A 25,873-nucleotide genomic window follows, 5' to 3' on the forward strand; every position below is an offset into this window, starting at 1 on the left:
ATCTTATTTTACTCAGATTGATTTTTCAGTCTGAGGAGAAGGAGAACTACAGCCTATATGTGAGAGGCAGGCAGAGGAACAAGTGACAGGTAGAAGGTGTTCAGCTGGTAGATGATTCCTTGGAGTTTTGTGCCAGAGCAAGGCACAGTATTGGGGAATTGCAATCTGATAATTTAAGCAGAAACTGATCATGACTGAGAACCCATAATAATTATTATGTTAATGAAAGCAAAAAGGCAGGAGAGGTCTCTATTCTCTTGACAGATAGGGATATGCTGATCAGACCTATATCTACAGGAAAACATTGAAATCTCTTTCCCAATGCAAAGTTGGGACAATGTGCATTTTTGATTGCTCTATTAGCACAAAATAAAAATGCACATAAACTTTAGTGCTTTTATTATTATACTTAGGAACGTTTACTCACTGAAGGTAAAGTGCTTTGAGAAGGAAAACATACTTCCTCACAGGGGTTGCTTCCCATATTTGGAATATGACTGTTTAAATTGTAGCTCAGCAGAAATATTTTGATTCTGTGGGGCACCAGCAGCTCAGCAACAGTGCTGCCTTTCACATCCAGTTCTTAAGTGTAACAGATCATTTAGACCCTGGGTTGGCTAGGCTCACATAAACTAGGTTTACAAAGAGTTATAAAAGCTTGGCTTTCCTCCTTCCTTCTCCCCCACGCTCCAGTTTTTCCCCTTATAATTTTACCACAAGGCAATGCAGTCAAGCTTTTCTTGGATCATATGAATGTAGATCAATAAATATCAGTTGCAGAATGGGAATCTACACGCAGGCATGTGCTAGAAGGATGAAATAGTTATGTTAGCTTAAAGGAACTTCAAAGTTTGTTTTGTTTTATATTTTCAGGGCACAATGCCTATGCTATATAGGTACCAAGCTGAAGTTGGAGAGGAAGAGGAAAGTTCTTTCTAAAAAAGCAGCAATGCTGGAATGTGCTGTGGAGACTCAGATTGTTTTTCATCTCTAGAGGCATGTATGGTAAGCAAAATGATGTTATCTCTGTCTGGATAAGGGTACTATACATTACAGAATAACCTACATTTCAGCTGTGAGCACACAGTTACTGTCTATCGATAGATGCAAAGCATCTTATTGGAACAAGATGTTTGGTTCAACAACAGGCTGTCAAAATCATTAAGGCAATTTTTTTTCTGCCAGTGCTTAGACTGTGAGTCAGCCTCCACCAGAGACCTTGTCCTCTCCTCCCATCATATCCCTCTTGCAAGAGGCAGATGACTTTGTTAGCTCTGAAGTGAGACTCAGAGTGATACTGAACCATTTGCAGAGCAACACTGAAAAGTTAGGCATTGTTTAGCAGAAGTCATATGGGATCAAATAGTCCCAACATTTATGCCAGCCCTGAGTCATTTTCATCCACCTACCTTGTCTCAAACACAGGAACCAGGGCAGTGAGTTTTAGATCAAGACTGTGCTCTGCGTAGTGCATGGAACAACTCAGCTAAAGTCATGATTCTGTCACTTAACTGAGCATCACTGTATTCCAGGATAGAATTCCTAAAGACTTATACTTTCTCAACAGTGGGTTTGGATCTTTGCATGGAAGTTCCTGTGAAAGGCCAGCATAGTTACTTGTCCTTTTGACTGTAAAATGATGGAGGAATTGCCACAATGAGACCACCAAAGGCAGAGGGTACAGGGCATTGCACCTTTGCTATTAGAGTTAACTCCTATGAAGACACAGTCTTTCTGTTTATAACTAGTGCGAAAGGTTGGACTGGCATTGTATAGAAGTATGCTGGATCAGCAGTGATGATGGCAGCCTCTGAAGCTTGGTAAATAGAGAAAATCAAGCATGTGACTTGGGATGAGCTGTGGTAAACACAATTGTTCCCTGTATGAAAAATTGTTACTTTTATAATATTTTGCTTTGAAAGAAACAAGGTGCAAGATTTGGCAGATAGGAATCATGACAATGAGATTTTATTTAGCCATCTCCTGCAGGCCTGTTGCATGAGTATAAGCAATGACCTTCCTTCTTTGTGCTGCCATGTCTTAATTTAGAAGCTGAGAAATATGAACTCCTGGGGTGTTGTTTTTAGTTTTTTAAAAGTTAGAAGCAATCACTGTATTTATCTCGCCCAACTTCCTACATAAAGCAACCATAGAATTCCAGCTACAAATTATCACTCTCTTACAAAGTACTGTGCAATCCCTGGCCAGCTGCAGCTGTATTCAGGATGAACTGAGCAGGCTGCACGCTGATACAGCTTCTTTTCATTCACATGACAAGGAGCAACACACCATGCATGCTTGGACAGAAAGGGATGAGTAGTTTATTTTAGATTTCCTGATATATCTCTCCCACGAATATGACACACAAAAGTAATTGTATAACTTTTCATACAGAAAGTAGCATCTCATTTATCAGGAATAAACTTTTCATGAAAAGGCCTTTTCATTAATTAACAAGCTTTAGTCATATAAAAATGTCATCAAAAAGTATTTTTTCCCTTCTTTATTAGCTTCCCTGCGAGTAAAAGTACTTTTTCTTGAACTTAAGATAAATAATACATATCTAGTCATGTAAGATTTATATTTATATGCGGAAATTCATGGCTTTCTATGTGCACAATCATATATATCTGTATCAGAGTACCAGGTCAAGTCAATCAGAGATAGTGTCTTGTTCTGTCTCACACACACACACATCTTCAAAATCTGAAAATTTGGCACTGCACTGTAAAACTCTGTAAAACAGACCTCATCCTAATCAAGGCGAAATTAGCTCTTTAGAGCCCAGCCCTGATGATTTGCATGAGGCCCTCCACGTACAGATACCAGAATGTGTGTAAATGAATGCTTAGAGTCAACTCTCTGCAACCAGAGTAGGTGCTTTCAATAAAGCTGCTGATTCTGTCACAGTAATAGTGATCCTTAGTATATTAATATCAGGCTCCCCACATTCTATGACACAGTACCTTGATGAAGCCAAACTGAGAAATCTGGCTTTCAGCTCCATAGGCATATGGCAATCTGTTGTTAATAGACAAGTCAATATCTAGATGTTGCTAAATCTCATGTAGGGGTACCTTGCTTTTTGATTAAGTCCAAAAGATGCCTTTGATTTGAAAAACTTCCAGCTGAGCATAATTTACAAAGCGTTTTAATCATTTTTGTTCTTCTGATATATGAAAACATGAGAGCTTGAATAAAGGATTTCAGAAGAAAGGGGTGTTTAAATTAATTTCAAAATCAGATTAGGACCCAACTCCTTTTTTCCTCATTATGTTCTGCTTGTACAACAGAGCAGGAACACAGACCTTATTACTGTTTTTAAATCGTGTGGGGAGTACTCATCATGTATAGGCCCAGTGCAAACCCTCCTGCACCTCATTTCTGTGGTCCCCATTGCAGAGAATGTAGCAACAGTGAGGAGACTCAGACCCAAGACAGAGGAGTCTGAACAACAGAAATTTGCTGGAGACCAGCAAATGCATGTCCTAGCAGCTAGTAGCCTGGTTTATCTTGAGTTTGGTCCAAAGACAGGTTGGTAGGTTGCAGCTACACTCAGTTAGAAGCATCAAATTTGCTTATAAATCAAGGACCTCAAAGCATTTTCCAAATGTTAGTCAATTAAGCATTGTACCATGTGCCATACTTACCTGTAATGTAAGTAAATATCAATGGATATATTTTACAAATAGGCAGATTTGAATTCCCTGAAACCACTTCAGAAACCTAGAATCAAGCACTGTCAGAGCTGAGGAGAAACCTTGGGATTTGTCACAATATGCTGCAGGTATTGGCTATTCTACATCTTTGCCCGAATCCAATAGCAGCAATATGAGAGGTGCTATGTCAACCCCTGAGCCAGCCTCTGAGTAACTCCTTTGTTTTTGTCTAGATGCATCTGTGAAAAGCATATGCTTGTTCTCTCTATCAGATAAAAGTAACTGAATGGGATTAGAATATTCTATTCCTCATCTCTGTCAGGCAATATCGTACTTGGTAAAAGACATGGAAAAAAATAAAAAGGACACCACGAACATGAAAAGCATGCTCAAGTCTGACAGCCTAAGTCCCAGAACACACGGGAATTTGTGCAAAACATGGTCTGTTTATACAAGTTAGCAACTAGAAGAGCCACCGTAGAGAGATTTGCAAGGAGCAGTTCTGACTCTGGGCAAAACAGAGGTAGTTGCTTTGACTTGTTCACATCTGACTTGAGATACAGTGGGAAGGATAATCTGTGCAAATTCTGTACTGAGATGTACAAAATGCTCAGGAGCTTCTACCAGTAGAGATCAATGTAAGTTACTGGGGCAAAGATAATTTGAGAGAGCACAGACAGGTCAAAGGTTGAAAACTCACATTTTTGCCCTTTGTATTCCCGCACTGTTGTTACTGACAGAGCAGTAGCTGCTGCAGTTAAAAGCTCAGATGGCAGTAGCACAGATTGAGTGTCCTCCATGTTTTCAGAAGACAATCTTTAGGAACATCATTACCCTATATCAGACTTCCCAGGCATTTTATTGCAAGAAATATGTCTATTTATACAAGCACACACCTGCAATCCCTGAAGACATTTTGCTTGATAAAGTCCCCAATAATTATAAATTGACTTAGTTCCATTGACCAATCTATGGCATGTAAGGCTATATTATTTAAATTAAGATATTTAAATTAAGAAAATTTTTATTAATATAGAAATTAAGATTGGTCCAAAGAAAAACTTGATCCACCTGATCAAAAGATGCCATTTCCAACAGTTAAGAGAATCAGAGTTTTGGGAATTGCTATGGACATCACTAAGCAAAATTCCTGGCTTGTGATATGAGTCTATGGATTTAAAGTTGCTGGTTTATATTTAGTGAAATATGACAATTTGGCAAGTGCATTTAAGTCAGGAAACATAACCCAAACAGAGGCTTGGGTATTATTTACTCAGAATTTTCAATTAATATTCTTTCAGCAGTGCGCATTTCAGAGGTAAAATATATGATCAGCAATTTCAGAAACAAGGATATAGCCACATTTTCATGTTTTAACTCACTGAGTAGCACTTTCTGAGTCAGTTTTTCTGCATGTACTTCCATGAATTGAAACCAACAGATTTTAAGAATGTTGAGTATGAAAACTGGACACGGATAAGCTGGGACCCAGAAACAGAGAAATGACTTAATTTGAACGACATGTCAGTTCACTGGCTGGCATCACAACAGTTCAATGATGAAACTGTTGGAATACTGTGGCTTTCTCTTTTCATCTTCTAATATGTCTGTATTTCTATGCCAATGTCATGCTATATTACAGTAGCACTGTCGGAGTCATGGTTTATACTCAGCCCCTAGTGATAAGAAGTATTTTAGAAGAAGAAAATCATAAAAGCAGTCAATGCTCTGCAGAGCTTACTGTCTATAACCCCAGTTGTACAGCCTGTGGTAACCTCCAATGCTCCACTGACATCACTGGGAAAATTAAAAATGTGCTAGTTCTCATAGCAGTCCATCTTACCTAACCTCTTATGTAAGTAAAATAGAGGGGCCATGTATTTTGCTGAGTAGAGACAGCAGGCTGAATTGGGACCCCAGAGATGGTTACATGGATCACTTGTTCAGGATTGTACCAAGCCCTTTTCCTGCCCCATCATGATCAAGTAACTTTCTTGTGGCAACCACAGTAATTCCCTGCAGGGGGCAGGGATATTAAGAAAGTATGTTTTGAGTCTCTTAATGTAATTTAGCAGCAGGAAACTAGGAAGGAGTGCCAGAACCATGTGAATAGCCAGTTCTTTGTGCAGCACTTGCAAATGCTCCACCTAGGCCACAGCAGGGCAATTGCTGCTTCGTATGAATTTATTACCAAGAAGTGTTTGTCTACAAGTATGTTCCACACCTGATTTAAGGCTTTTCATTTGCATGTGACTTATGTAATAGTAAATATACAGTTTAAATGAGGTTAATGAAAATTAGTATTTTATTCACTGGAAACAATTTCATGCCAAAAATGTTTCTCCCCCCAAGGCCAAGTAAATCTGTTAGGTGAAAGTGTTGTCAACACCTCTTAGCACTGAATGTAGTACATAGCACTTTTTTGCACCTGAATACTGTGGAAGAATCCTTGTTGTAGTTCTGTGGTAATCCAGCCATGAAAACATTTCACTGTAATAAATATTCACTTACGCCAAGTCAGTAAGGATTAAAAATAACTACTTAAGCATAGTGAAGAGATGGTATCTGGATTGAAGAACTTGTGTTGAGGGAATGATCTAGAGACTAATGATATCCAAAGGCACAGAGGACAAAAATGACCTGTATCAGATCATTCTCATTCTCAATCAAACTCATTCAGTGAGTTTCATCCTACGGTGAGAGTAACTCAGCCATTTAATCATGTTGTTTCCTACCTCTATCATATTGCTTACATGAATATATTAGCAATATTTAGTTACAGAAAATTAATGAGTAGTTTAGGTTGCAAATACCAAATGATGCATGGTTAAGAAAAAAACCCACCACCAAAACAACAGAACCCCCAATTCTCACTTGTGTACTTAAAAAACAGTTAAAAATATCAAGATAAATGTATCCATCTGTTACCCTCAAATAAAATACATCAGGGATGAATTTGGCCTCCTTTTATTCAATTTGTCCTCAATTTGCTAACCTCATTACTTTTCTCTTGTTTTACTCTCTGTTAACTGAGAAACAGCAGCCTCTTTGCAATAGGCTTTAGAAGCAGGAAATCTCAGGGTATGTTTCTGATTGCCAGAGTTTCTTTCCCTCTTTCTGCTGTTCCTGTTCTTAAGGAAGCACAAGGGGGTTCATGAGGCGCCACTAGGGAAACAAAGAGTATCAAGGTCAGGGTGAAAACCGCACAAGAAGCAGGAAGAGATGCTTGCAGTTAGGTTCATGACCTTTGTATTTTTTTTCCTGATTGTCCAGGAGAGGGAGGAAGGGGGTTAGAGAAGGAGAGATAGGAAGTTAACATATGAGCAGATGTATGCATAACCCCTGTTAGAAAACATCAGAGAGTTAGGAAGCTAATGCTGAATCTGCTAAAAATTGTAGGGTTCTTACTGCTTAACACCTGGGAAAAACAGATGTATGTCTGGTCTTTGTTCCCAAACAGCTAAGGTGGTTCCAACAGGTCAAACCCCAGGTTTTAGAAAGAGAACTGGACAATAGAAAGTAATTGAAATATGTTTGGTTATTAAATAAGAAAAATAAAAATTAAAGCAAAACAACTCACTTTATAGTTGGAAAACCGAAGTTCTTACCAAATATAGTAATTTAAGATGTTCATAAAATCTTGCCTTAATGAGTCTTGAAATTCTCATTAAGGTAGAATCATAGATTCATTTAGGTAGAAAAAGACCTCTAAGACAGTTCTCTTTGTGTTCTGACTTGGATGTAGTAATGTACTTGTTCTGCTCCACAAATACACAAATGGAAAATTGTGACCATGTCAGAGTGCTTGCTGAGGTCTCAAACATTTCAGTTTAGGCACATTCCCGAAGAACATAGACTCCTTCTTTCCAGTGCTTTGGGGAACAGTTTTAGTGCATCACCACAAACTGAGATGGTAAAAATCTGATACAGAAATCGAGCACAGTCTTTGCCTCTTTCATTACATATGGAACTGCATAGCATTTTTTGACACTCTTAAGACAAGAGTATAAAAATCAGTGACTCTGAGGCAGTGGGTGATGGATCACTGCAACCAACAGATGCCTGTAGAATGAATATAAAACCTCTGATTGTTTTCTGTAAGGTTGGAAAGAATGAGTTTTTTTGAGTGGTACAGCAGGTAATAAAAGTTGCTACACTAGGTGTGTAGGTGATCTCCACCTCCATATTAACACTGCCCATTACATGGTCACCTAAATTATACTCTGAGCCACACTCCCTGTTATAGTAAAAAATGCCAAGAAGCTACAAAGCAGACTTCAGCCAAGTATAAAACTAACACTGGGAATTGCAGCAACTTAATTTTTCCAACCACAATTAGCAGAAGAGGAGTGTGTAAAATGATGAGTGGAAAGAATAGTTAAAATACTGGTGTTCTGACTATGAGTAGCTGTTCACCTACCAGCTTGTTCTATATGCAGTTAAGATACTCCAGAACTTAGATGGCTTTTGAGACTATGTGTGATATTCTCCAGTGTCTTGCACAAACAAAAGTGTTTAAAGTCCCTTTCCAAGACTTTTAACTTTGTGATATCCAAGACGGTGACTCTTCCATGTGTCTGGGAGCTTGCAATTGTCATCTATTGATAGAAGAAACAGAGTTCCTGGAAATTCCAGTTTATGTCTGGATGCGATGCTGTCAGCATCAGTGTGGAGTCAAACAATTAGACCAGGCTTCATTTGCATTTCTTCTATGTGACATTGAAGGGATAGTAGTGAAAATCAATTCAATTTCTTAGGTACCAATGATGAGGCATTATTGTCTCTACTGGATGATTAGAAGCCATGAGAATATCACCAAATGTGCCTGCAATTAATAGTTACCAAGACTTTTTTGAAGTTTGGTGTGATTGATTTCTGAAAAAAGGAAAAATTGTTTTATTGAAGGGAAATGAAATGAAATAAAATAAAATAAAATGCAGGAAAAACCCAATGAGTTTTGTTTTCATAAGCACTCTTGAGGGTAATGATTCTGTTTGAAATATTGCTGAGCTTTCTGTGGGGAGCTAGTGCCATGACACCTTTTCTAAACCAAACAGATGATGTCCAGAGGTTTCTTTTTGACATCAGAGAAGCCAGGAGACTGGCTGATGGATTTCTGGGACCTCCCCATTCAGTCAACAATACAATAATTGCTGCATCTGGACTTTCAGAATATGAAGCCATTCCCAAAATAGGAGTTTGCCTGAATTCTGGTCTTTACCAGATCTGAACATCAAAACATGATCTGCAATCAGAGAGAGATGAATCCATTGTAATATACCATCATATTATACTTTCATCTAGAGAAGAGCCAAGACTAAATCAATTTCTTTCTCTTACTTACTCTGTGAGAACCTCCTTAAGATCTGCAGATACTGATGATCCATTATTGCTTCCTTTGCAAATTTATTCTTTGTCCATTTTCCAGCTTCCAACAATATTCTTTGTTCATGCCGCTGCCTTAGTGCTTCCATTTTCTGTACATCTTTGAATATTTAAATTTTGTTCCAGTGCAAATATAAATGAATTTGTGAAATATTCTGATTCATCCCAAAATGGGATATTTTCTTTTCCTCACTAAAGGTCTGTTGTTATGTTTCCTGTTCTAAACCGCTGCCTTCAGCTTGCATTCAAAAATCCCATCAATGTTAATAGAGATTCAGAGAAAATAAGTCTGCTAAAATTAAAAATTAGTATTTTTTGGTTGAAATCGTCTTAATTAATTTTTATTGATAAAATACCAATGTCTGTAAACAAAGATAAGTTACTTATGAGCACCTGCGTAAAGCTAATTAGTCTTGAGCCAAGGACACAAGGATTGGGATAAACACCTGGTTGTTTCCTTTAACTGTAGCCTGAAAATGATGATACTCTTATCTCTTATAGAATTCTCTGTTAACAGTAAAGAGAATATGTTCAAATACTTGGGAGCCATGTCTACAGTTGGAAAACTTTCAGATGTTGCCATTTTTACTAATGGTGCCTGAGCCCAGTGAAGATAGCAATAAAAAGGGTCCCCGAAGGCTTCATCTACTTGTAAACATTACCAGGAAGTGTTCCTCCACACCAGAACTGTTCTCTGTGCTAGTGGATTTTTAGAAAAGTTCTTGGCATAGTTTAGCTTCCATCACATGGAGTTGTCCTACACAGTTTATGAGTGGTTCAGGAGCCAGCAGTTTGCAATGAGCAGTTTAGATGTGGCCCCCCTGTTGCAGGGTAGGTGAAAGTAGTAGCATGGAATAAGACTGTTGAGAGTAGCACCAAAGAACACACTCAGGTGTGTGTTAGCCCTCTCAGACAAGCCACACACTGCCTTAATGTCAGTAGCAGCAAGTTTGCCTCAAGGGCAATTTAGGGAAATTTATTGTGCCTATAGTTCTAGAGACCAGGCTGGCAAAGCACCAAAGAAGGCCATGTTCTGAGTCATTGTGAGGTATCCACGAGCCTCAGTTTCACTGACTTGCTACCTGACCTTGCCTATAGCCTTTAGAGCCTGCAAGGCAATCTTACTGTGATGAGCACACTGCTGAGATACCTTGGATTCACTTTCCTAAAGATGAAAGTTCTTGTTTACCCACAGAGCACTCACAGTTTAGGAAATTGCCGGCATTTCCTCTACAGAGCCTTGCCAGCATCTCTTAGTCTTAAACTGGAGTGACTACTTCTAGACTAATAAAGCCTGGTTTAGTTTCCATGACTAATTTACTGGCAGGCATCTTGATGGAGAACTATCAGTTCTGCTACCTAAAATGATGCTGTTTTCTTAGTCAGTTGGAAACTCAGCATCTGGTGCAGAAGTTAATATATATGATAAGGCCACCTAGGGCTAGCCCCTGATTCTGGCTTGTGTTCACCCTTAGTCTGAACTGAACTCTGTTCCACTGCTGGTCTGTTAAGCTACCATGTTACTTTGTGCTGGGATTTGGCACTAAAATGAAATATAATATAATATAATAGCATAATTTCTGTCACTGTAACAAATGAGATCATGTGGGAGAGAAAACATGTATCTCTCTTCTATACTCAGTATCACTAAGGAGGTACCTGGGAGGTGGCTGAGTTACCCTCTGCCATGAGAAGCTTTGCACTGCAGAGGTGAAAGAAATTAGAAGGTCTGACTTTCCAAATGTACAGTTAGAAATGTGTGGGCATGGAATTCAGTGAAGAATAAAGAGGGTGATGGTCAGCTGTTAGCTGCTTAAAGCCAAGAAAGTCCTTGCTGCTCTGTTGAGATTCCACTGGAAAGGCAGCAACTGGAAGATAAGAAAAGTGCCAGCTGGGAAGGAAAAGGGACAAAAATTTCACTATGAAGGAGTCAGAGAGCAAGCAAGCTTACCAGAGAGGATAAAACAGGGAGATGACAGGGAATGGTAACTAATGGAATAACTAGAAATGGCAAATGCGTGAATGAGCCATATGGTAGAGACCAGTAATGACATACTGTGCATTCTCAGGAGCAGCTGTCAGTAGCACCCAGTAGAAAATGAAGCTAAACGAACTGTTAACTTCACGCTAGTGACAAGTGCTCAGACTTCTGAAAACTGCCTGAAACTTCTCTGGCAAAGGGCACTGATTGGCTCCCAGGCTGCTGCTGTCAGTAAGGAGGGCAAGGACTGAATGCTCCTTTCCCTCTTGGGGTGGTCTTGATGGTCTGAGGGAGCTGTGTGTGTGGCAGAGACCCTCTCCCTGCCACGGCTTGTCTTGTACCTATTCTGCAGACAGAAAGCTTCTGTCTTCAGACTTGTTAAACTGGCATCTTCTATCAGCAGTAGAGTCATTAAAAGAAATATGTAGGAAGGGAAAGCTTATTTTGCCGATGCTCTTTATTTTAATCATACAAAGAAAATGACAATTTTTATATAGAAGCCATTAGGGATGCAGGAGGCATCGGTTCCTAGCTCTGGGGTTCTTTCTTTTAAACAGACTGTGGCAATGCAAATACAGCCCATCATGATATTTATATCTTTAATTCTAGCATTCACCACATTACTAACACACTGATGGGTCCCTTGTTCTTCATTTGTCTATTTCCTTAAACTTTCTGCCCCCTTTTTTATTATTATTATTTTTTCTGTCATGTGTGCAGTTCTTGAAGGTCAATCAGACGTCACGGATAGAGCCATTCTGTTCATGGGCTTGCAAGCAACTTGTTTATGAATGAAGAAGGCTTTGTGGACTTCCAGGGACATGCTGAGCTGTTTTATAAAACTACCAGTGGGACAAGGAGCTTGGGAAAGTAAGGCCTCTTACGGATACAGAAAACGGAGGCACTCTGCCAAAAAAACCTGGGCCGACATTCCAGTTTGTCAGAATCTTATCCAAGTAACAAGTTTCTAGAAAACAGATCAAGTATCTGCATATCCAGGGTTCAAGCTGACCATATGTGAGCGCAGGGCAGTATGTGTGCTAGGACACTGCCACAGCAAATGCTTATGATTTGACCATAAAGGTGTCATAAAATGAAGAGGTCAGGAATACCAGAGCTCCATGGAACAGAAAACAGAAGATAAACACACCTTAAAGAAAAAAACCATAACTCTTGGGAGTGTAATACTACTTTTTTTTAAGCTAAAACATGCAACAGATCCTTAGATATCTGAGGCATCAATAGAACAATTAGAAACAACTGATTTAAGTATCTTGGATTCTATTTGAATCTTGGATTCTGTGGCCTCTTACATGTATAGCACTCCTGCAGCATTTAGCAGGGGAAAGAGGAGAATCTTTTACCTGGCCAAGTTTGCTATGCTTTAATTTAAAATTTAGGTGTCAACACAGTTGAAGCCAGCTGCATGTTGTTTACTGGAATTTTCATTGTTGTGCTCGTTATTCCAGTTCCTTCAGGGAAATACTGATCTCATTCCTGAAAGCAGCTCTAGGAGCACCCAGCAAAGCAAGACAGAGGTAGGCAAGCAGAGGTCTGAGCCAAGCCTCAGTGTTCTTCCATGACAGTTGGCTCTGCAGCCCCTGGAGACGATATGTAATCTTTTTCCAAATGTCTCTGGCAATTTTCTAAAACAAAGGTTACAAGGACAAAACCTGAACAAAACAAACCAGTAATGCCCAAAGCTCCATCCACCAAACAGCCAGAGCAGTTTGAGGATGCTTGCTGACATGAAAGGAGCAGTGATTTGTGGAAAATTTGATTACAGGTACTTCTTGCTTGTTTATCACTCCAAGAGTCAGATTTTCTCTGACTTGCCTTTCCCATACCATTGTTGTCATCATCATCATCTCCATCATCATCATCACATTTCCTCTTCATGCTCCTCATGCCCTTGTCTCTTGGGATATTTCTAGTTCCATGCATGATTTTCTCTTTTTGTTCAAGTCAGGCTCTTTTCATGTGTGGATGTGGCAGTTTAGGGACGTTTAGAGTTGGAACTGGCAGATTTAGGTGTATGATTGGACTTGCTGATCTTTGAGGTCTTTTTCAACCTAAATGATTCAATAGTTTTATAATTCTATGAATCTATGTCCCGTGACATCTGGGCACAATTAAGCCCTGTAGATAAAAGGGGAATGTTTGCCTTAATCTCAGATTTGATGTTTTAGCCAGTACACTAAACCAGCAATTTTGGCCAGCCCCTGAATCCCTCATTTGAAATATACTCACCGTAGCTCTACGTCATTATTGTGTATAAGCAAACATTCATTTTTCCTTCAACAACTTTGGATTTGGCCAACTTTCAGTTGGTTTTAGGGAGAAAGATAAGGCTCGTCTCTGACGTGAGATATTCAGTGTATTTCAAATCTATTTTCAGCAGAACCTTCTGAAAAAAGAGTTGTGAGAATATATTTAACATGCACAAAACAATATCTCTCACTAACTCCATCATTGGAAACTTCTAATCTTTTTGAAATTTGAAATAATAATCCTCTGGCAGACATTTAGCATGTGAAATTTCTTTTCTAACAGCTAGTTTTAGCAAAGTCCTGTAAGCATCCAAAAAAATATTAGGTATTGATATGCCTAATGGCTGTAAGACATTTGGTACTTGTCACCTTGTACAGCTTAGAGTAAAAAAACCTGCTTTGAAATATTGTTTTTGTTTGGATATTTCAGAATATTTTAGAAGTGCAAATTAAATCTCCCGTGCTCCAGCTGTACTCATTGTGGGTGTAGCTTTTTCTCTAGATATCTATCCTGTCCTATATCCAAAATATGAGGTTCATTTCAAGATGAACTATTTCCTCAGCTGGGATTGCAGGCCTTGCAAAAGCTGGAGATAAAAAACCACCGAAGTGAGAGAAAAGTTTAGAGGGACTGAAGAGTACCTGAGCTGTAATTTTAGAAGAAGGATATCTGTTTTCTTGAGAGGGGACATCCATACAATTGAATAACTGAATCTGGAAGGAAGTTGTCTTCTGTATAGGTGTTAGGGTGGAAGAAAGAAGACAGACTATTATATATTTATTGTCCTGAATGGACTCCCCAGAATTAACAAACCTAAAATATACTTGGAGAGACGATTAACACTGTGGCGGCCAGTGAGTGCTACTTTCAAGATGGAAGAAAGTTGGTTGGAAATCAGGTCAGAAGATCAAATCACCATATGAATTACTTCATAATTTTTTGTGTTTTGAATGACAAAGGAAGACTGAAGACAAATTAGAGACCCCTGAAAACTTACCTTGCAGGGCTGGGGGACAAAATCCTGATCGGTACAGTTACTGTACCAAGTGTGAACATTCATCCACTTTCCATAAGTGAAGCCTCACTGATACCCATTTAGCAACTCCAGTTTGCCTTAAGGTGAGACCTGAATTGTGGAGTGGCAATTTTGTATTTTGTGCCCCATCTGCTACCAAAGTTTCTCCTGCTGCAAAGGTCCAGCCTGATGACTCTGATCCTAAGAATTCCTTCAGCTCTGAAACTTCTCATATAAGGATTTAATAAAGAAAGAGGATTTTTATTTATGCCGAAGTCTGTTTTGCTGTTTGGAAGCCATTAGAAAACGTTACGGTCACTAATTGATTCAATATTTTTTGACAAAATATTGGCATGGCTGAGACCTTGCTGTTTTTCATAGATGAAGTCAGCATCACAGTTTGTTTTCATTCTTTACAAAGGCTTTGCAGCACATGTGATAAAACCCCTTCTTCCTCTGCTTATCTCCTGTGAGCTTAAGGTACAGATGGCAGAGTTTTCTTAGGCACGTGCATAGATTCAGAAGGGGCAGGCTCTAATAATCCTAATAATCACACAAACCTTCCTTCCGCTTCTGTCAGCTCCCACTCAGATCCTGGCTTTAAAACTCCTTGACTGGTGAGCTGCCCAGTGCACTGCAATTGTCTCCATGTCTTGTAAGGGGCAGAAGGATGTTCAGCCCATCTTGCAGTAGCCAGAGCAGGAAGTTCTCCTGCCAGCTATAATGCAACTAAAAGCCTTCAATACTGTAGCTAGGAGACCTAAGCTTTCCCTAGCTACAGACACCAGGTCCCTGGAAGTTTTAGGGCCACCCACCTAGAGCAGCTGATGACAGTAGCAGCAATAAGGCTGGAGCAGTTCCTGTTACTGTAGGGTGAGCATGGTAGGGAGGCAGTGAGCCTCCTCAAAAGCCTGTATTGTACTGGCCACAGTAGAAACCTCTGCCTATTATTAAAATATAGGTCACCAAGCACTCACTCAATACCCCTTTGCTGTAGATTGGAGAATAATGGTCTAGACCTGAGGGCTGTGGGTCAGAGTCAAGCGAGACACGTAAGTGATGCCTGTCTACAGAAAATGGCAGGTGTCATGCAGAATGTTATCCTGGTGCTGAGGGGAAGAAGTGCCCTGATGGGACTTTGCAGAAGGCAAAAGAGAAAGAACATGAAAGGTTTCATAACGCAAATATTTCCCAATTCCAACTCAGAAACAGGTATTCTTTAAGTCCACAAATAGCTTCCACACTTGAGAAATGTCAAGTTTCTGTCAGAATGGTCCCACTCCATTTATGTTCTCCAACTCAGAAAACAGTCTCATCTTGGTGGCCCAGTCTTGTTGCTTCCCTTCTTGTCCCTTGCTTTACTAAAGTACTTCTCCCCATCACTATTTTCCTGCCTGATGCTTCTAGAAGTATGTCTGTCTCTCTGTCTTTAGTTATGTGTTCAGAGCTCTTTCTTCTTTACCATTTCCCAATCTCCCAGGTGTTTTTTGCACTTTCTTCTGGTACTAGATTGGTAAGAAACTTGCAAAAAGCTTTTTGGAAAGCATGTTCTATTTTTTCTGATTATCTCCTTTCATGCTTTATTTACAAGTGTTTGTAATTGAAATATATTTTTGGAAATAATTATTCTTATAAGGCAGGAGTTATTTTATATATGGAGAGTCTGGACTATGTCTAGAGTGTCATGCTAGCTTTGGGCAGGACTTTGACCCAGTTGTCCACATAAGCTATATATTAGTTCTTATTCCATCTCTGAAGTGACCCACTGCCTGTAAATTAATGCAGGCTTGGACACAGACTGACACATGATTAATTTTTGTTCATGATTCATTTTTATTTTGGCAGACAAGTAACACACACAACAAACCAGAAAAGGAACTTCTGCAAACTCGGGCTGAGCTACCAAAAACCAGCTAGGTGTAACTGTAAGATCTCAGACTTGTAAACTTCAAGAGGCATTGAGCAAGGAAAGGCCTGGGAAAAGTTTAGGGAAGAAGTTAGTGAAAATATATTGGACACTTCTTTGAAAGCAGGGATCAAGAGTCAACACAGTAAAAATTACATAGCAGATGATTGATCTGAAGAACTCATTGGCACAGATGTTGTGGAGACTGAAAGTTTACTAGGTTTGCAGAAACAGTTAGATGAATGTGAACATCCAGGGCAAATTATGAAGAATATGAAATTCTTGTGCTTTGTAGAATAAGCCAACTGTAATAGCAAGTTCTCTTCAATTTACAATTGCCTTTTCCTGTCAAAGCAAAGCTGGTTACTTTCTGCTCTGATCATTCCTTTCTTGCATTCTTTATTGGCATACAGTACTTCAAGCATGACCAGAAGTACTGTGATTTCTGTGGAGCCCCAGATGGGACTTTAAGACAACTGTGACCTCTTGAGTAAAGAAGTTGTATAATCTTACCTGGAGAGTCCCATGTCAACACAATAATTTATATTGTATATAACATATTTTTTCCCCAGTTCTTTTAACATGCACAGTTATGTTCCAGTACTTTTTTATACCAAACCAATTTTCCACAGAGCTCCAGCATACAAGTACTTGATATTTTTACGTAGTGGCAATTGAAGGGACAATAAATTTTGCTCTACAAAAAAATAAAGTGTGTATATATATATATATATATATGGTAAAATTACAGAATACCAATTTTATTCCAATAGGAGAATTTACTGAATGGATTCTGTGAGCCTGCATTTTGTATTTTTACACAATTTGCATGAGTTAAAAAAAATCTTTTCTTTGGACAGCTAATCAAATTTACAAACTGCCATAAAGATCAGTCTTGAGGAAATGGAAGGCCTGTGGGTAAACAGAACAAAAGCCAGGACTTATTTCTCGAAGCTTTTACCTGTGTAAGTCTTGATGTCTTCCAACATGGCATACTTATTCTGCTCCTTGGATGCAACAGTAACATAGATTGCCCCTTTCTCTTGTAAAAAATATGTGATCAAGCAGCTGCTGCTGCGGGAGCACTGTGACTTAGCAATGTCCTGTTGATCTACATGTAATATACCAGCCTTCACAAAAGCCATTTGGAAATGAAGAGAGATTCATTTCCAAACTGACTCTTCAATGAAAGCACACTCAATCTATTTGAATGGAATATAAAGGACTCTTGCTTTTTAATTCCATATTCCCATCTCTGTATGAGTCAGAGGCCACATTATCCCAGCTGTCCAATGGCTTTTCCATACCAGCACCATATTACTGAGGCATAGGTGGTCTAGAAGCATAGATAGTGCTGCTAGCTTGGCTAGATAAACAGTGAATTATAACACTCTGTCATATTGATGGCACAATTTTATATACTGTATTAAAGTTTGCAGGAGACAATACCAATCAAGTCTTACTGGAATCTGAATCAGAACAAAGGATTTGCATACAATTCCTGAGAAATTCTGAAAAGCAGAGGTATTATTTCTATAGCAGTAATATTCTTTAGGGTTAGTGGGATTTTAGCATGTAGTCATGATGGGTAAAACAATCCCAAAGTCTTGCAAGTAAGCATTTTCTAGATCTGAAGAATGTATTAGATTAGTAGCTTTTATTAAACACTTCTTAGGCAGTCACAACTGTACTTGAGTTGACATTAAGTTAATGGGAGTTTTGCTTAGTTTGAAAGATCTTATCTTGAACTCGGAGTTTGACCTATGAAAAACTCTGGGCTTGGTCCCACTCTTTGGATGTCCATTAAATAAAATAATTTTCATCTTTAACATGTTGGGACTATACAGCCTCAGAGGTCTCTTGTTACATTTTGCTTGAGTTTTTGTTCTTAAATTCTTAAATCCTTAAATCCAGAATTGCTCCAGTCATTTGGATAATGTATGATGAAAACTGTCAGGATTCAGAAGGCTATTGATAGAAGCAGCTGAAGGAAATGTCAAGAAATCATTCTTAATTTTCCAATACCCAAAATCAGAGTTGGATGAAAAGTTCCCTTCTTATTGCCCATAAGTAGTTTCTGTAATTGGCAAAATTGCCTGTTATTGTTTGAGTGTGTTTGGATCTCCTGTGGTACGTTTTATGTGTTTGAGAATTGACTGGAAAGAAAAGCAGTGGTTTCCCAAGTCACTGTTCCATTCACCCAGACTGAGCTGGAGGTATGAGATTAACAGGGTCTGACATGAATGGAGCTCCTTCTCTCTCAGGCCTATTGGAAAACAAAACACATACTGGCATACATTTGAGGAACTGTGAGTTGACTTTGGAGAGCACTGGTATTTTTACACGATAATAGTCTATTGGATTCCCTCGTAAGTCTTTCAGTTCTTCATTACATAAGGACTTTTCCTGAACTGCAGGGCAGAGAGCAGCATGTATGTAATCGCTGTTTCACACTAATGCATCACATGTGCTTTGGATTTCAAACATCAATATTTGTAAGAACATACAGTAGGGCTCTTTCTATGAGCAGGGACTGGATTCTCACACTTACCACCCTTCACGGACTCTTCATAATTCACTGAGCATGGGCTTTGCTTTTCTTTATTTAAATTTTGTACTTAAAAGCGCCCCTTTATATTTAAGTACCATGGAACCCTTCAGTAATAATCCTTAGAATTACAACATGACATTTACAAGAACAGGCTTTCTTATAACTGGACATTGCTTTAAAATCTTTATTTCTCTCCTAAGATAATTGCTTTAATTGATCTTACCATCCAGGTTTTCATCAGAGGGGATTCTGCACCAATTTCAATAGTAACATTGATTTACAGCAGCCAAAGGGTTGGTCTAATCTGATTCTTGTTATACCTGTAGACAGAGAAATGTGTAGCAATATTTTTAAAAATGTCCCTTTATTATTTGGTTGATAGTAGTTCTTGTTGACAGATTCTGTTGTATTACAGAGGAAAGTAATAACCAACCACTGTCTCATAGATTACAGGAGATCAAGCCACAGAAAGAATTCTCAGATCTTGATTGAATCCACAATTTAATGTTAAGTGTGAAGGCTGCTGGTACCTGGTGGGCCAAGGTAGATGTCTGAGAATGGCAATCAAAGCAACCGGTGCTAGCAGCAGGAAGCCACACAGAGTAACCAATTGGACATGTTAAACAGAGGGCTCTCTCTGAAACAGAGGTTTGTATTCTAGACAGTACCCAGGTTCTTCTGTCCATCCATCCATCCATCCATCCATCCATCCATGCATGCCATGAATCAGCTCCTGAATATAGGCACCTACAAGTCTTGTTGCAGAGAACTGAGTAGGGCTCCTTGTCCTGCAAGCAAAGCAGGACACACCACTTACGTGAGAACAGAGTAGCTGGTAATTTCCCCCAGAAAGGAGAAGAGCTGAATTTGGTGCCTCCCCACACCCTGCTGAAGCCTAAGGCAGTTCAGCACATCAGTTAATAATGAGGCTACGTACTACTGTGAGGGGGACTCACTGTTGACCCCTGAAGAAACTTTCCAATTGCATTCAGACTTCACCAAACATCTACATGTGATCAATTAAGCTATAAAAGGACTACATTCTTCTTTTACTAACACCATGGCAAAACTAATCATATTAGTACAATTGCACAACAGATGTTGGCCTTGTATGTCTCAATTGTTTCACCTGCTTGGGTTGCAGGCTCCAAAGATCCCAACAGAAGAAAGTGTCCTGTTTCTAAATATGCTGCTTGCATTTATCCACAATTAATCTGTAAAGAAATGATAAAAACCTGAAAAGTAGCATTCTGAGAGAGAATTGCAGTCATTTTCTTTTGCGTGCTCACAATGAAATGCTTCTGAGTGCTCATAACAGCAGACGGCTTCTGTTAGCTGCCTTTCGCCTGCTGAGTTAAACAGAAAGAAAAATGTTAATGGTCAGAGCTTGTCAGCAGTACATTGCCATTCACGTTTAGTCACACTTCACTATTGTTCTGTGTAGTTGTTAGGTTACAGATATTTTTAGGGTCAAAAGGGGAGTGGATTCATCCCTTTGGAAACTTTATTAAAGTTTCAGCTCATGTAAGTCCTTTGCATGTGGCATTACCCACAAAGATAAGTTCACTGGCTTCTCAAAAGTTGAATCAACAGGAAATGTGAGAAATGCTTATAACTCCTGAATAATCTGCATGTAATGCTTTCTACCCCTTTGATAAATCTATGTTTCCTCTGTTGCATAAGAATATGTTTTTACTTTGCCAACTTTTTCATCAAGAGATCTCAAATTCCCATAGCTCAAATGCTGACTAATGTGAAGGAAAAGATTACAAATGGACAGATGCAAATGAGCAGACAAAGCTCAGTCACAGAGTTAAATATATCTGAGTTGAATTCCATTCCTTCAGTGACAATGGATGAGTCACTTGGTTTTCCTGTGCCTGGATGTAAAATGGAGTGAATACAGCTTTCCTCTGTGCATCTTGTGTATTTGTACTGCACGAACTTGGATGCAGAAACAACCATGTGCTATGTCTCCAGAAGATAAGTTGGTAGAACTGGGTGCATTTTCTGATTTTTTATTTGTTGTATGAAGGATATAGTGATGATTCAGAACTAAGTGAATGCCATTCTGTAAGTCTAACTCACAATCTTACACTCTTTATGTGAGGGCAAAATTTGCTTTCTTCTATAAATTCAGTTTTTACTGGCATCTTTACTAGAGGACTTGCCTTATTCTGTTGAATTTCAAGTGTGGCGTGGGTGGGCTGAAGGCAGTTGATAATTTTACTGAATTTGAAGTTATTTGAACAAGCTGTTTCGAAGTTGCAATATTGGTGAGGGAGAGAAAAGGGTATTTTATGAAATTTCTTCAGTGCTTTTTTCTCCCCCGCCCCTTGTCCTGGCCTACTAATCAAACAGACTGAGCTAATAGATGTTAGAGTTCTATGTAAAATCTGGTAAACTCTACTACATGGCCTCTAACAGGCTATTGAGCCAAATAGGGTCCTCAGACTATTGGAAAGCATGTTTGGAAAGTGACTGAGCTATGAATTTTGGAATATCATGCCAGTCTCCAGCATATTCCTGGGGGAAGCAACCTATTCTGATGTTTCCTTGCAGTCCAATAAGCAGCTGGTTCAGCCACAGAGGTTACAGGGAGCACAGTCAGGAGTAGAGCAGAGAGTATACAGTGACAGGGATGGTGAGGATGACCTCTCTACAGCACACAGAGGTTCAATGAGCAAAAGGGATCTTTACTTGAATTTACTTTCCATTCCTTACTGGGAAAATATATGTAGTGTTGCCAAATCCCCAAATCAGAAATCAAACCACGCAAAATCATGAAGTTGGCTTTCATAACAACCAAAAGAACTACAGTGCTTTTGAGCACAGGTTTGGTACTTATTTTCTTTGCATCTTGATCTTCTGAAAATAATGGATTTTCCTCCTGCAAGAGTCACAGAACCACTCAGATTTGTAAGTCCTGTGTTAAATACACTTTTCCTGTTCTTGTTTTATGGCCCAGTACGAAATGCAGCAATCAATGGCATTCACCTGAAATTGCAGTCTGCTTTTGAAGGCACCTTATGTTATTATGACTACCACTTTGAAACAAAAAAGGCTTTCAGAGGTGAAGTTGCTCCTGATGGTAGGAGGATATAGAACAGAGGAAGCCATCATCCAGATTTCTCTTGCCGTCATCGGGAGAGGTGAGGTGTGCATGGTGTAAGAGCCTAGCTCCAGTGTGGCTTCTGTGTCTTTTATAAGGTAAGAAAGAGAGATGAGGACAGAATTTTAGATCCAAACATTTATGTGCCTAAAGGTGGTATGAATGCAAATCCTAAAAAGATGATGTTTGCATAAGCCTGTGCTCCACAGTGGCTGGTATTAAGGGAATGGTAAAATGTAGCTTTTCCTATCTAAGAATAACCAGTGTCTTAAATCACAATTTTTCCCTATATCTGAATCAAAAGCATTTAAATATATGGGAAATAACTTTAGTATCAGCAACAGTTTTTTGCTATTGAATAGTTCTTTCAACTTCACAAAGACATTAAGTTGTAGGGGGTGAGATATTCTAATTAATTGTCTCGTTTTGAAATTTACCCATCAAATGTGGAATCAATGAGCTGGTACTTAATTTAGCTGCATTAATCTTAACTATAAGCTTAACAAAAGCCCATTTAATAAAGAGTGTGTGAGAACAGAAGCAGGGTGCCTCCATCTCCAGACGGCTGTGTACAAAGCCTCTGCACAGCACTGGGTATAGTGAGCTGCTTGGCAGTGCTGCAGGTTTACCCTGGCCATCACACTCTCTGGCCTCTATTCTGCACCTCCTGCCCATAAGCCATTTCATAAGCCTCATGAAAAGGGCTTAAGTTTTCCTGTCAGCCTAAAGGTGAGTGAGCCATTGTGGGAATGATCAGATTCCTCTCCACTCTTTCTCGGGGAGATGTGGGCCCCGTGATTTAGTGCAGGGTGACCTAGACAGAAACAGTGTATTTGATTTTTAGAAAGAAACATAGAAAGGAAATTTTTTCTTGAGAAAACCTTTGACTGGGAAGATTTGTTTTAAACTTTCTGTTTGAATCCCTGCTTGCTGCCCAAATATAGTCACAGAAGTGGCAAGTAGGATAAGGAAAGTTTATTGCTTTTGTTCTTCTGTATTACTACCTAATGAAACCTTCACCAAAACACCTGGGGCTGATCAGCAAATAAGAATTCCAGTTTTTAAAATAAATATTTCAAATTCTGGTTTTGCTATGCAAATGAAAAATTCCAAAATAGTCTATCGAAAAAGCATTACCAAGGACTTGTGACACCCAAGTTCACATCACTGATGTGGTTTTCCTAGAGCAGAAACTAGAGCATCATTTTCCTTTATGCATCGACTGCCCCATTAGAGACTGTTGCCTGAGCTAAAGGCTGCTTTTGCAGTTTGATCATAAATTCCATCCTGGACCTGAATTTCCTTCTTGAAGTTTCACCTCAACCACTGCACTGTGTAAGGGTGAATCAGTAACACCCAACTGGAAAAGAAAGTAAACGTATTGAGTTTGAAGTGTGACTAGTTCTTGTGCTGATTTGTTCAATACTATTGTGATTCTTGTTCCACTCCTTTACAGTTTGAAAAGAATGATTGGAAGTCTTAAGTGCCTGCCTTAGATCAAAAAGCTTAAGAAGCTCAAAATATTAATCTTATTGAAGTTAAAACAAAACACCCACAAGAGGGAGAGATTTCTGTTTAATCTGTTGATAAATAAGATTTTAACAAGTTCTAGAACAGCACATAATTCCCTAATGCAGTAGTTTGCCAAAAGTATGCTGGATTCTCTGTCACTGACTAGTATTTGAAAAGACACCCATCATAACTTTAAAGTAACACTACAGATTAACCATGTACTGCAATGTTGTTGCAGGAATAACTGTGTTGTCTTGTATATATGATCATGGTGTCCCATATGGTTTTAAAATTTTCCTGTCTTTGAACCAAAATATGCTTCACATAATTCAAGATTGTATATCCTGCAGGACTCTTTCTTCATATTTACCACGTATCCTGGAACTTCCCTTAGAATTGCTGTTCAAGAGATTAATTATTTGAGATTATTTCTGCCTGAAATTTTTTTCCTGCCAGTTATACATACACTGGGGGTGTCATGTGAGAGTACATAATGTACTTTGCTACAATTCCAGGTGCAGGGGATCTCAGATCTGCTGCTGTTTTGGATGCCATTGGCCTTGAATCACTTAAGGAACAGACAGCTTTAAGATAGAATTTCTTCCACTATTAATATAACAGGTCACTTGACAAATATGGAGCCCCAGGCAGAATTTGCATTTAATGGCTCCAAAATTCAGGTGTGCTATGAAGAGGGCTTGGTGTTCATTTCCTTAGGGGTCTTACCTCTCTTTTTGTTGTATTTTTATGTGCTCACTGGAATCTCTGATGTCTGAGTGGGGTGGGTTTACTGAGCACCTGGAATCTGGTTTATGATTTCTGATGCCTTGTATTCTTGTTAATTGACAGTCCACAGCCTTCAGCCCTTCTAGTACCATGTAGTTCTGCCAAGCCGTATTAGCTCAGCCTCACATCTCTTGGCCCGTGCCTCCCCTGGGGCACAAAGCGACCTGTTCAGCTCCCAACACTGACAGCTGAAGGTAAACATTTTGGGATAAGCAAATCTAATACTCTTTATTTGCACACCTAGGAAAAAATCAAAGTTAGCCATTCATCTCTCCTGTTTGATAAACACAGGAGCTGACCAGGCTGCGCTGCATGTGGTTCCCCTGGGGATTGTTTTCATAAGACTTCATGTGAGGATTTTTGTTGCTGTTTTTGAAAACATTTTGAGGTTGGATTGCAAATGTGATGTCCTCATTTACAGCCTTTCCTGAACCATAAATCAAGGCATATGTAATTAAATGAAACAGATAGTCAAAACCTTGACTAAGCTGTTTATTGAGCCTGGAAGGGAAAGAGATGGTGTGGTTTTACAAAAATCAAATATAAAGTTCCACTTATAAAATGTAGTTGTCAGGGTTCATACAGTGATGCATGATAACAGCTAGCATTGTATACTGTGTACCGAAGAAGCTCATTTGCTAAGGCAAAAAACTGGACTGGAGGACACTTTGCAGTAAGAAATGAGAGCTGTTCCACTCCACTTGCTTAGGCCTGTGAATTATTTGTTTGGGTTTTTTTTTCCATGAAAAAGCCAAAATTTGTTTTGCCTCCCCCCACCTCCAGCATTTTTTCTAATATTAATTATAAAAGGTGGAGATTTTTTTTAGAATCAAATTATGTGTCTCATCTTCTAAGCTTCTTTAAACTTGACTTTTATAAAATAAAATTAGCTTTCAAAAAGAGAACTGTTTCTAGTTGAAAAAAGATTTGCATGGGAGAAGAAGAAAAATGTCAATCTTCTTGCTGTAAAAATTTTCAGAACAGATGTTTATGTAATGTTTTCACCATACATTTATATACATACATATATATATGTATACATGTTTGTTTTATTTATTTTATAAATATTGATGCAAATAAATAGGGCTTCCTGAGCTCGTTCTTCCTTGAAATATTTTTTACCAATCCAGCTTCCTCTGGTCTAAATTGTGTTCTTTGCAGGTCCTGACAGTCCCATTTTGCAAATATACCATGAGCAAGTTTCTTAAAATCATGGCAGTGCATCCCAGTATGGGCATCTTTCCCTCTCCTTGTTTTACTTCTATTCTTGGACCATGAACGCCTCATTATTGTTTGTTGGAATCTTCATGTAAGCATTAGCATTTAAGTCACTACCCTGTTCTTCACCACTGCCTTCTATTTGCTGCTTCTTACCTGGCAAATGAAAAAGGACCATTCATAGCAGGTGATGCATTCTGGATTGCCCCTGCTGTGGACATTTCCCCATGTCTTGGCCATCTGTGCTTGTCAGCTTCCAACATTTGAATAGTCAAGGTAACCCTGGTGTCAGGTGCTGTGCTCTCTTCTGTATCTCAGGAAATCCACATTTTCATAGCTGCTGGTGCACCTGAGCCCCTCTTTTCTACAGCTGCTCAAGCCTCTCTGGAGCTATGAATCTTCAGATCCCTTTAAGATTGTGGGTAAGTTTTGAGTAGCTGCAACTTTTACTAAGGTGACCAATCCAAAATTCTATAT

General features: G+C 39.0%; 1 protein-coding gene across 3 annotated transcripts in view; it reads left to right on the forward strand.

The window, feature by feature from the left end:
- The first annotated feature begins 888 nt into the window (after positions 1-888).
- MAPK8 (mitogen-activated protein kinase 8) overlaps positions 889-25,873 on the forward strand; it is a 183,927-nt gene continuing 158,942 nt past the window's right edge. The window contains exon 1 of one of the 3 annotated variants that reach the window (XM_042018858.1): positions 889-1,005. The gene's annotated coding sequence lies outside the window, so the exon portion shown is untranslated. The remainder of the gene's footprint in view (positions 1,006-25,873) is intronic. The other 2 variants (XM_042018857.1, XM_042018860.1) reach the window with 2 other exon arrangements.

This window comes from Corvus kubaryi, unplaced genomic scaffold (assembly GCF_017639235.1).
Source record: "Corvus kubaryi isolate FWS band 111438036 unplaced genomic scaffold, C.kubaryi_AGA036_p1.0 138, whole genome shotgun sequence".
In the NCBI taxonomy this organism is placed as follows: domain Eukaryota; kingdom Metazoa; phylum Chordata; class Aves; order Passeriformes; family Corvidae; genus Corvus; species Corvus kubaryi.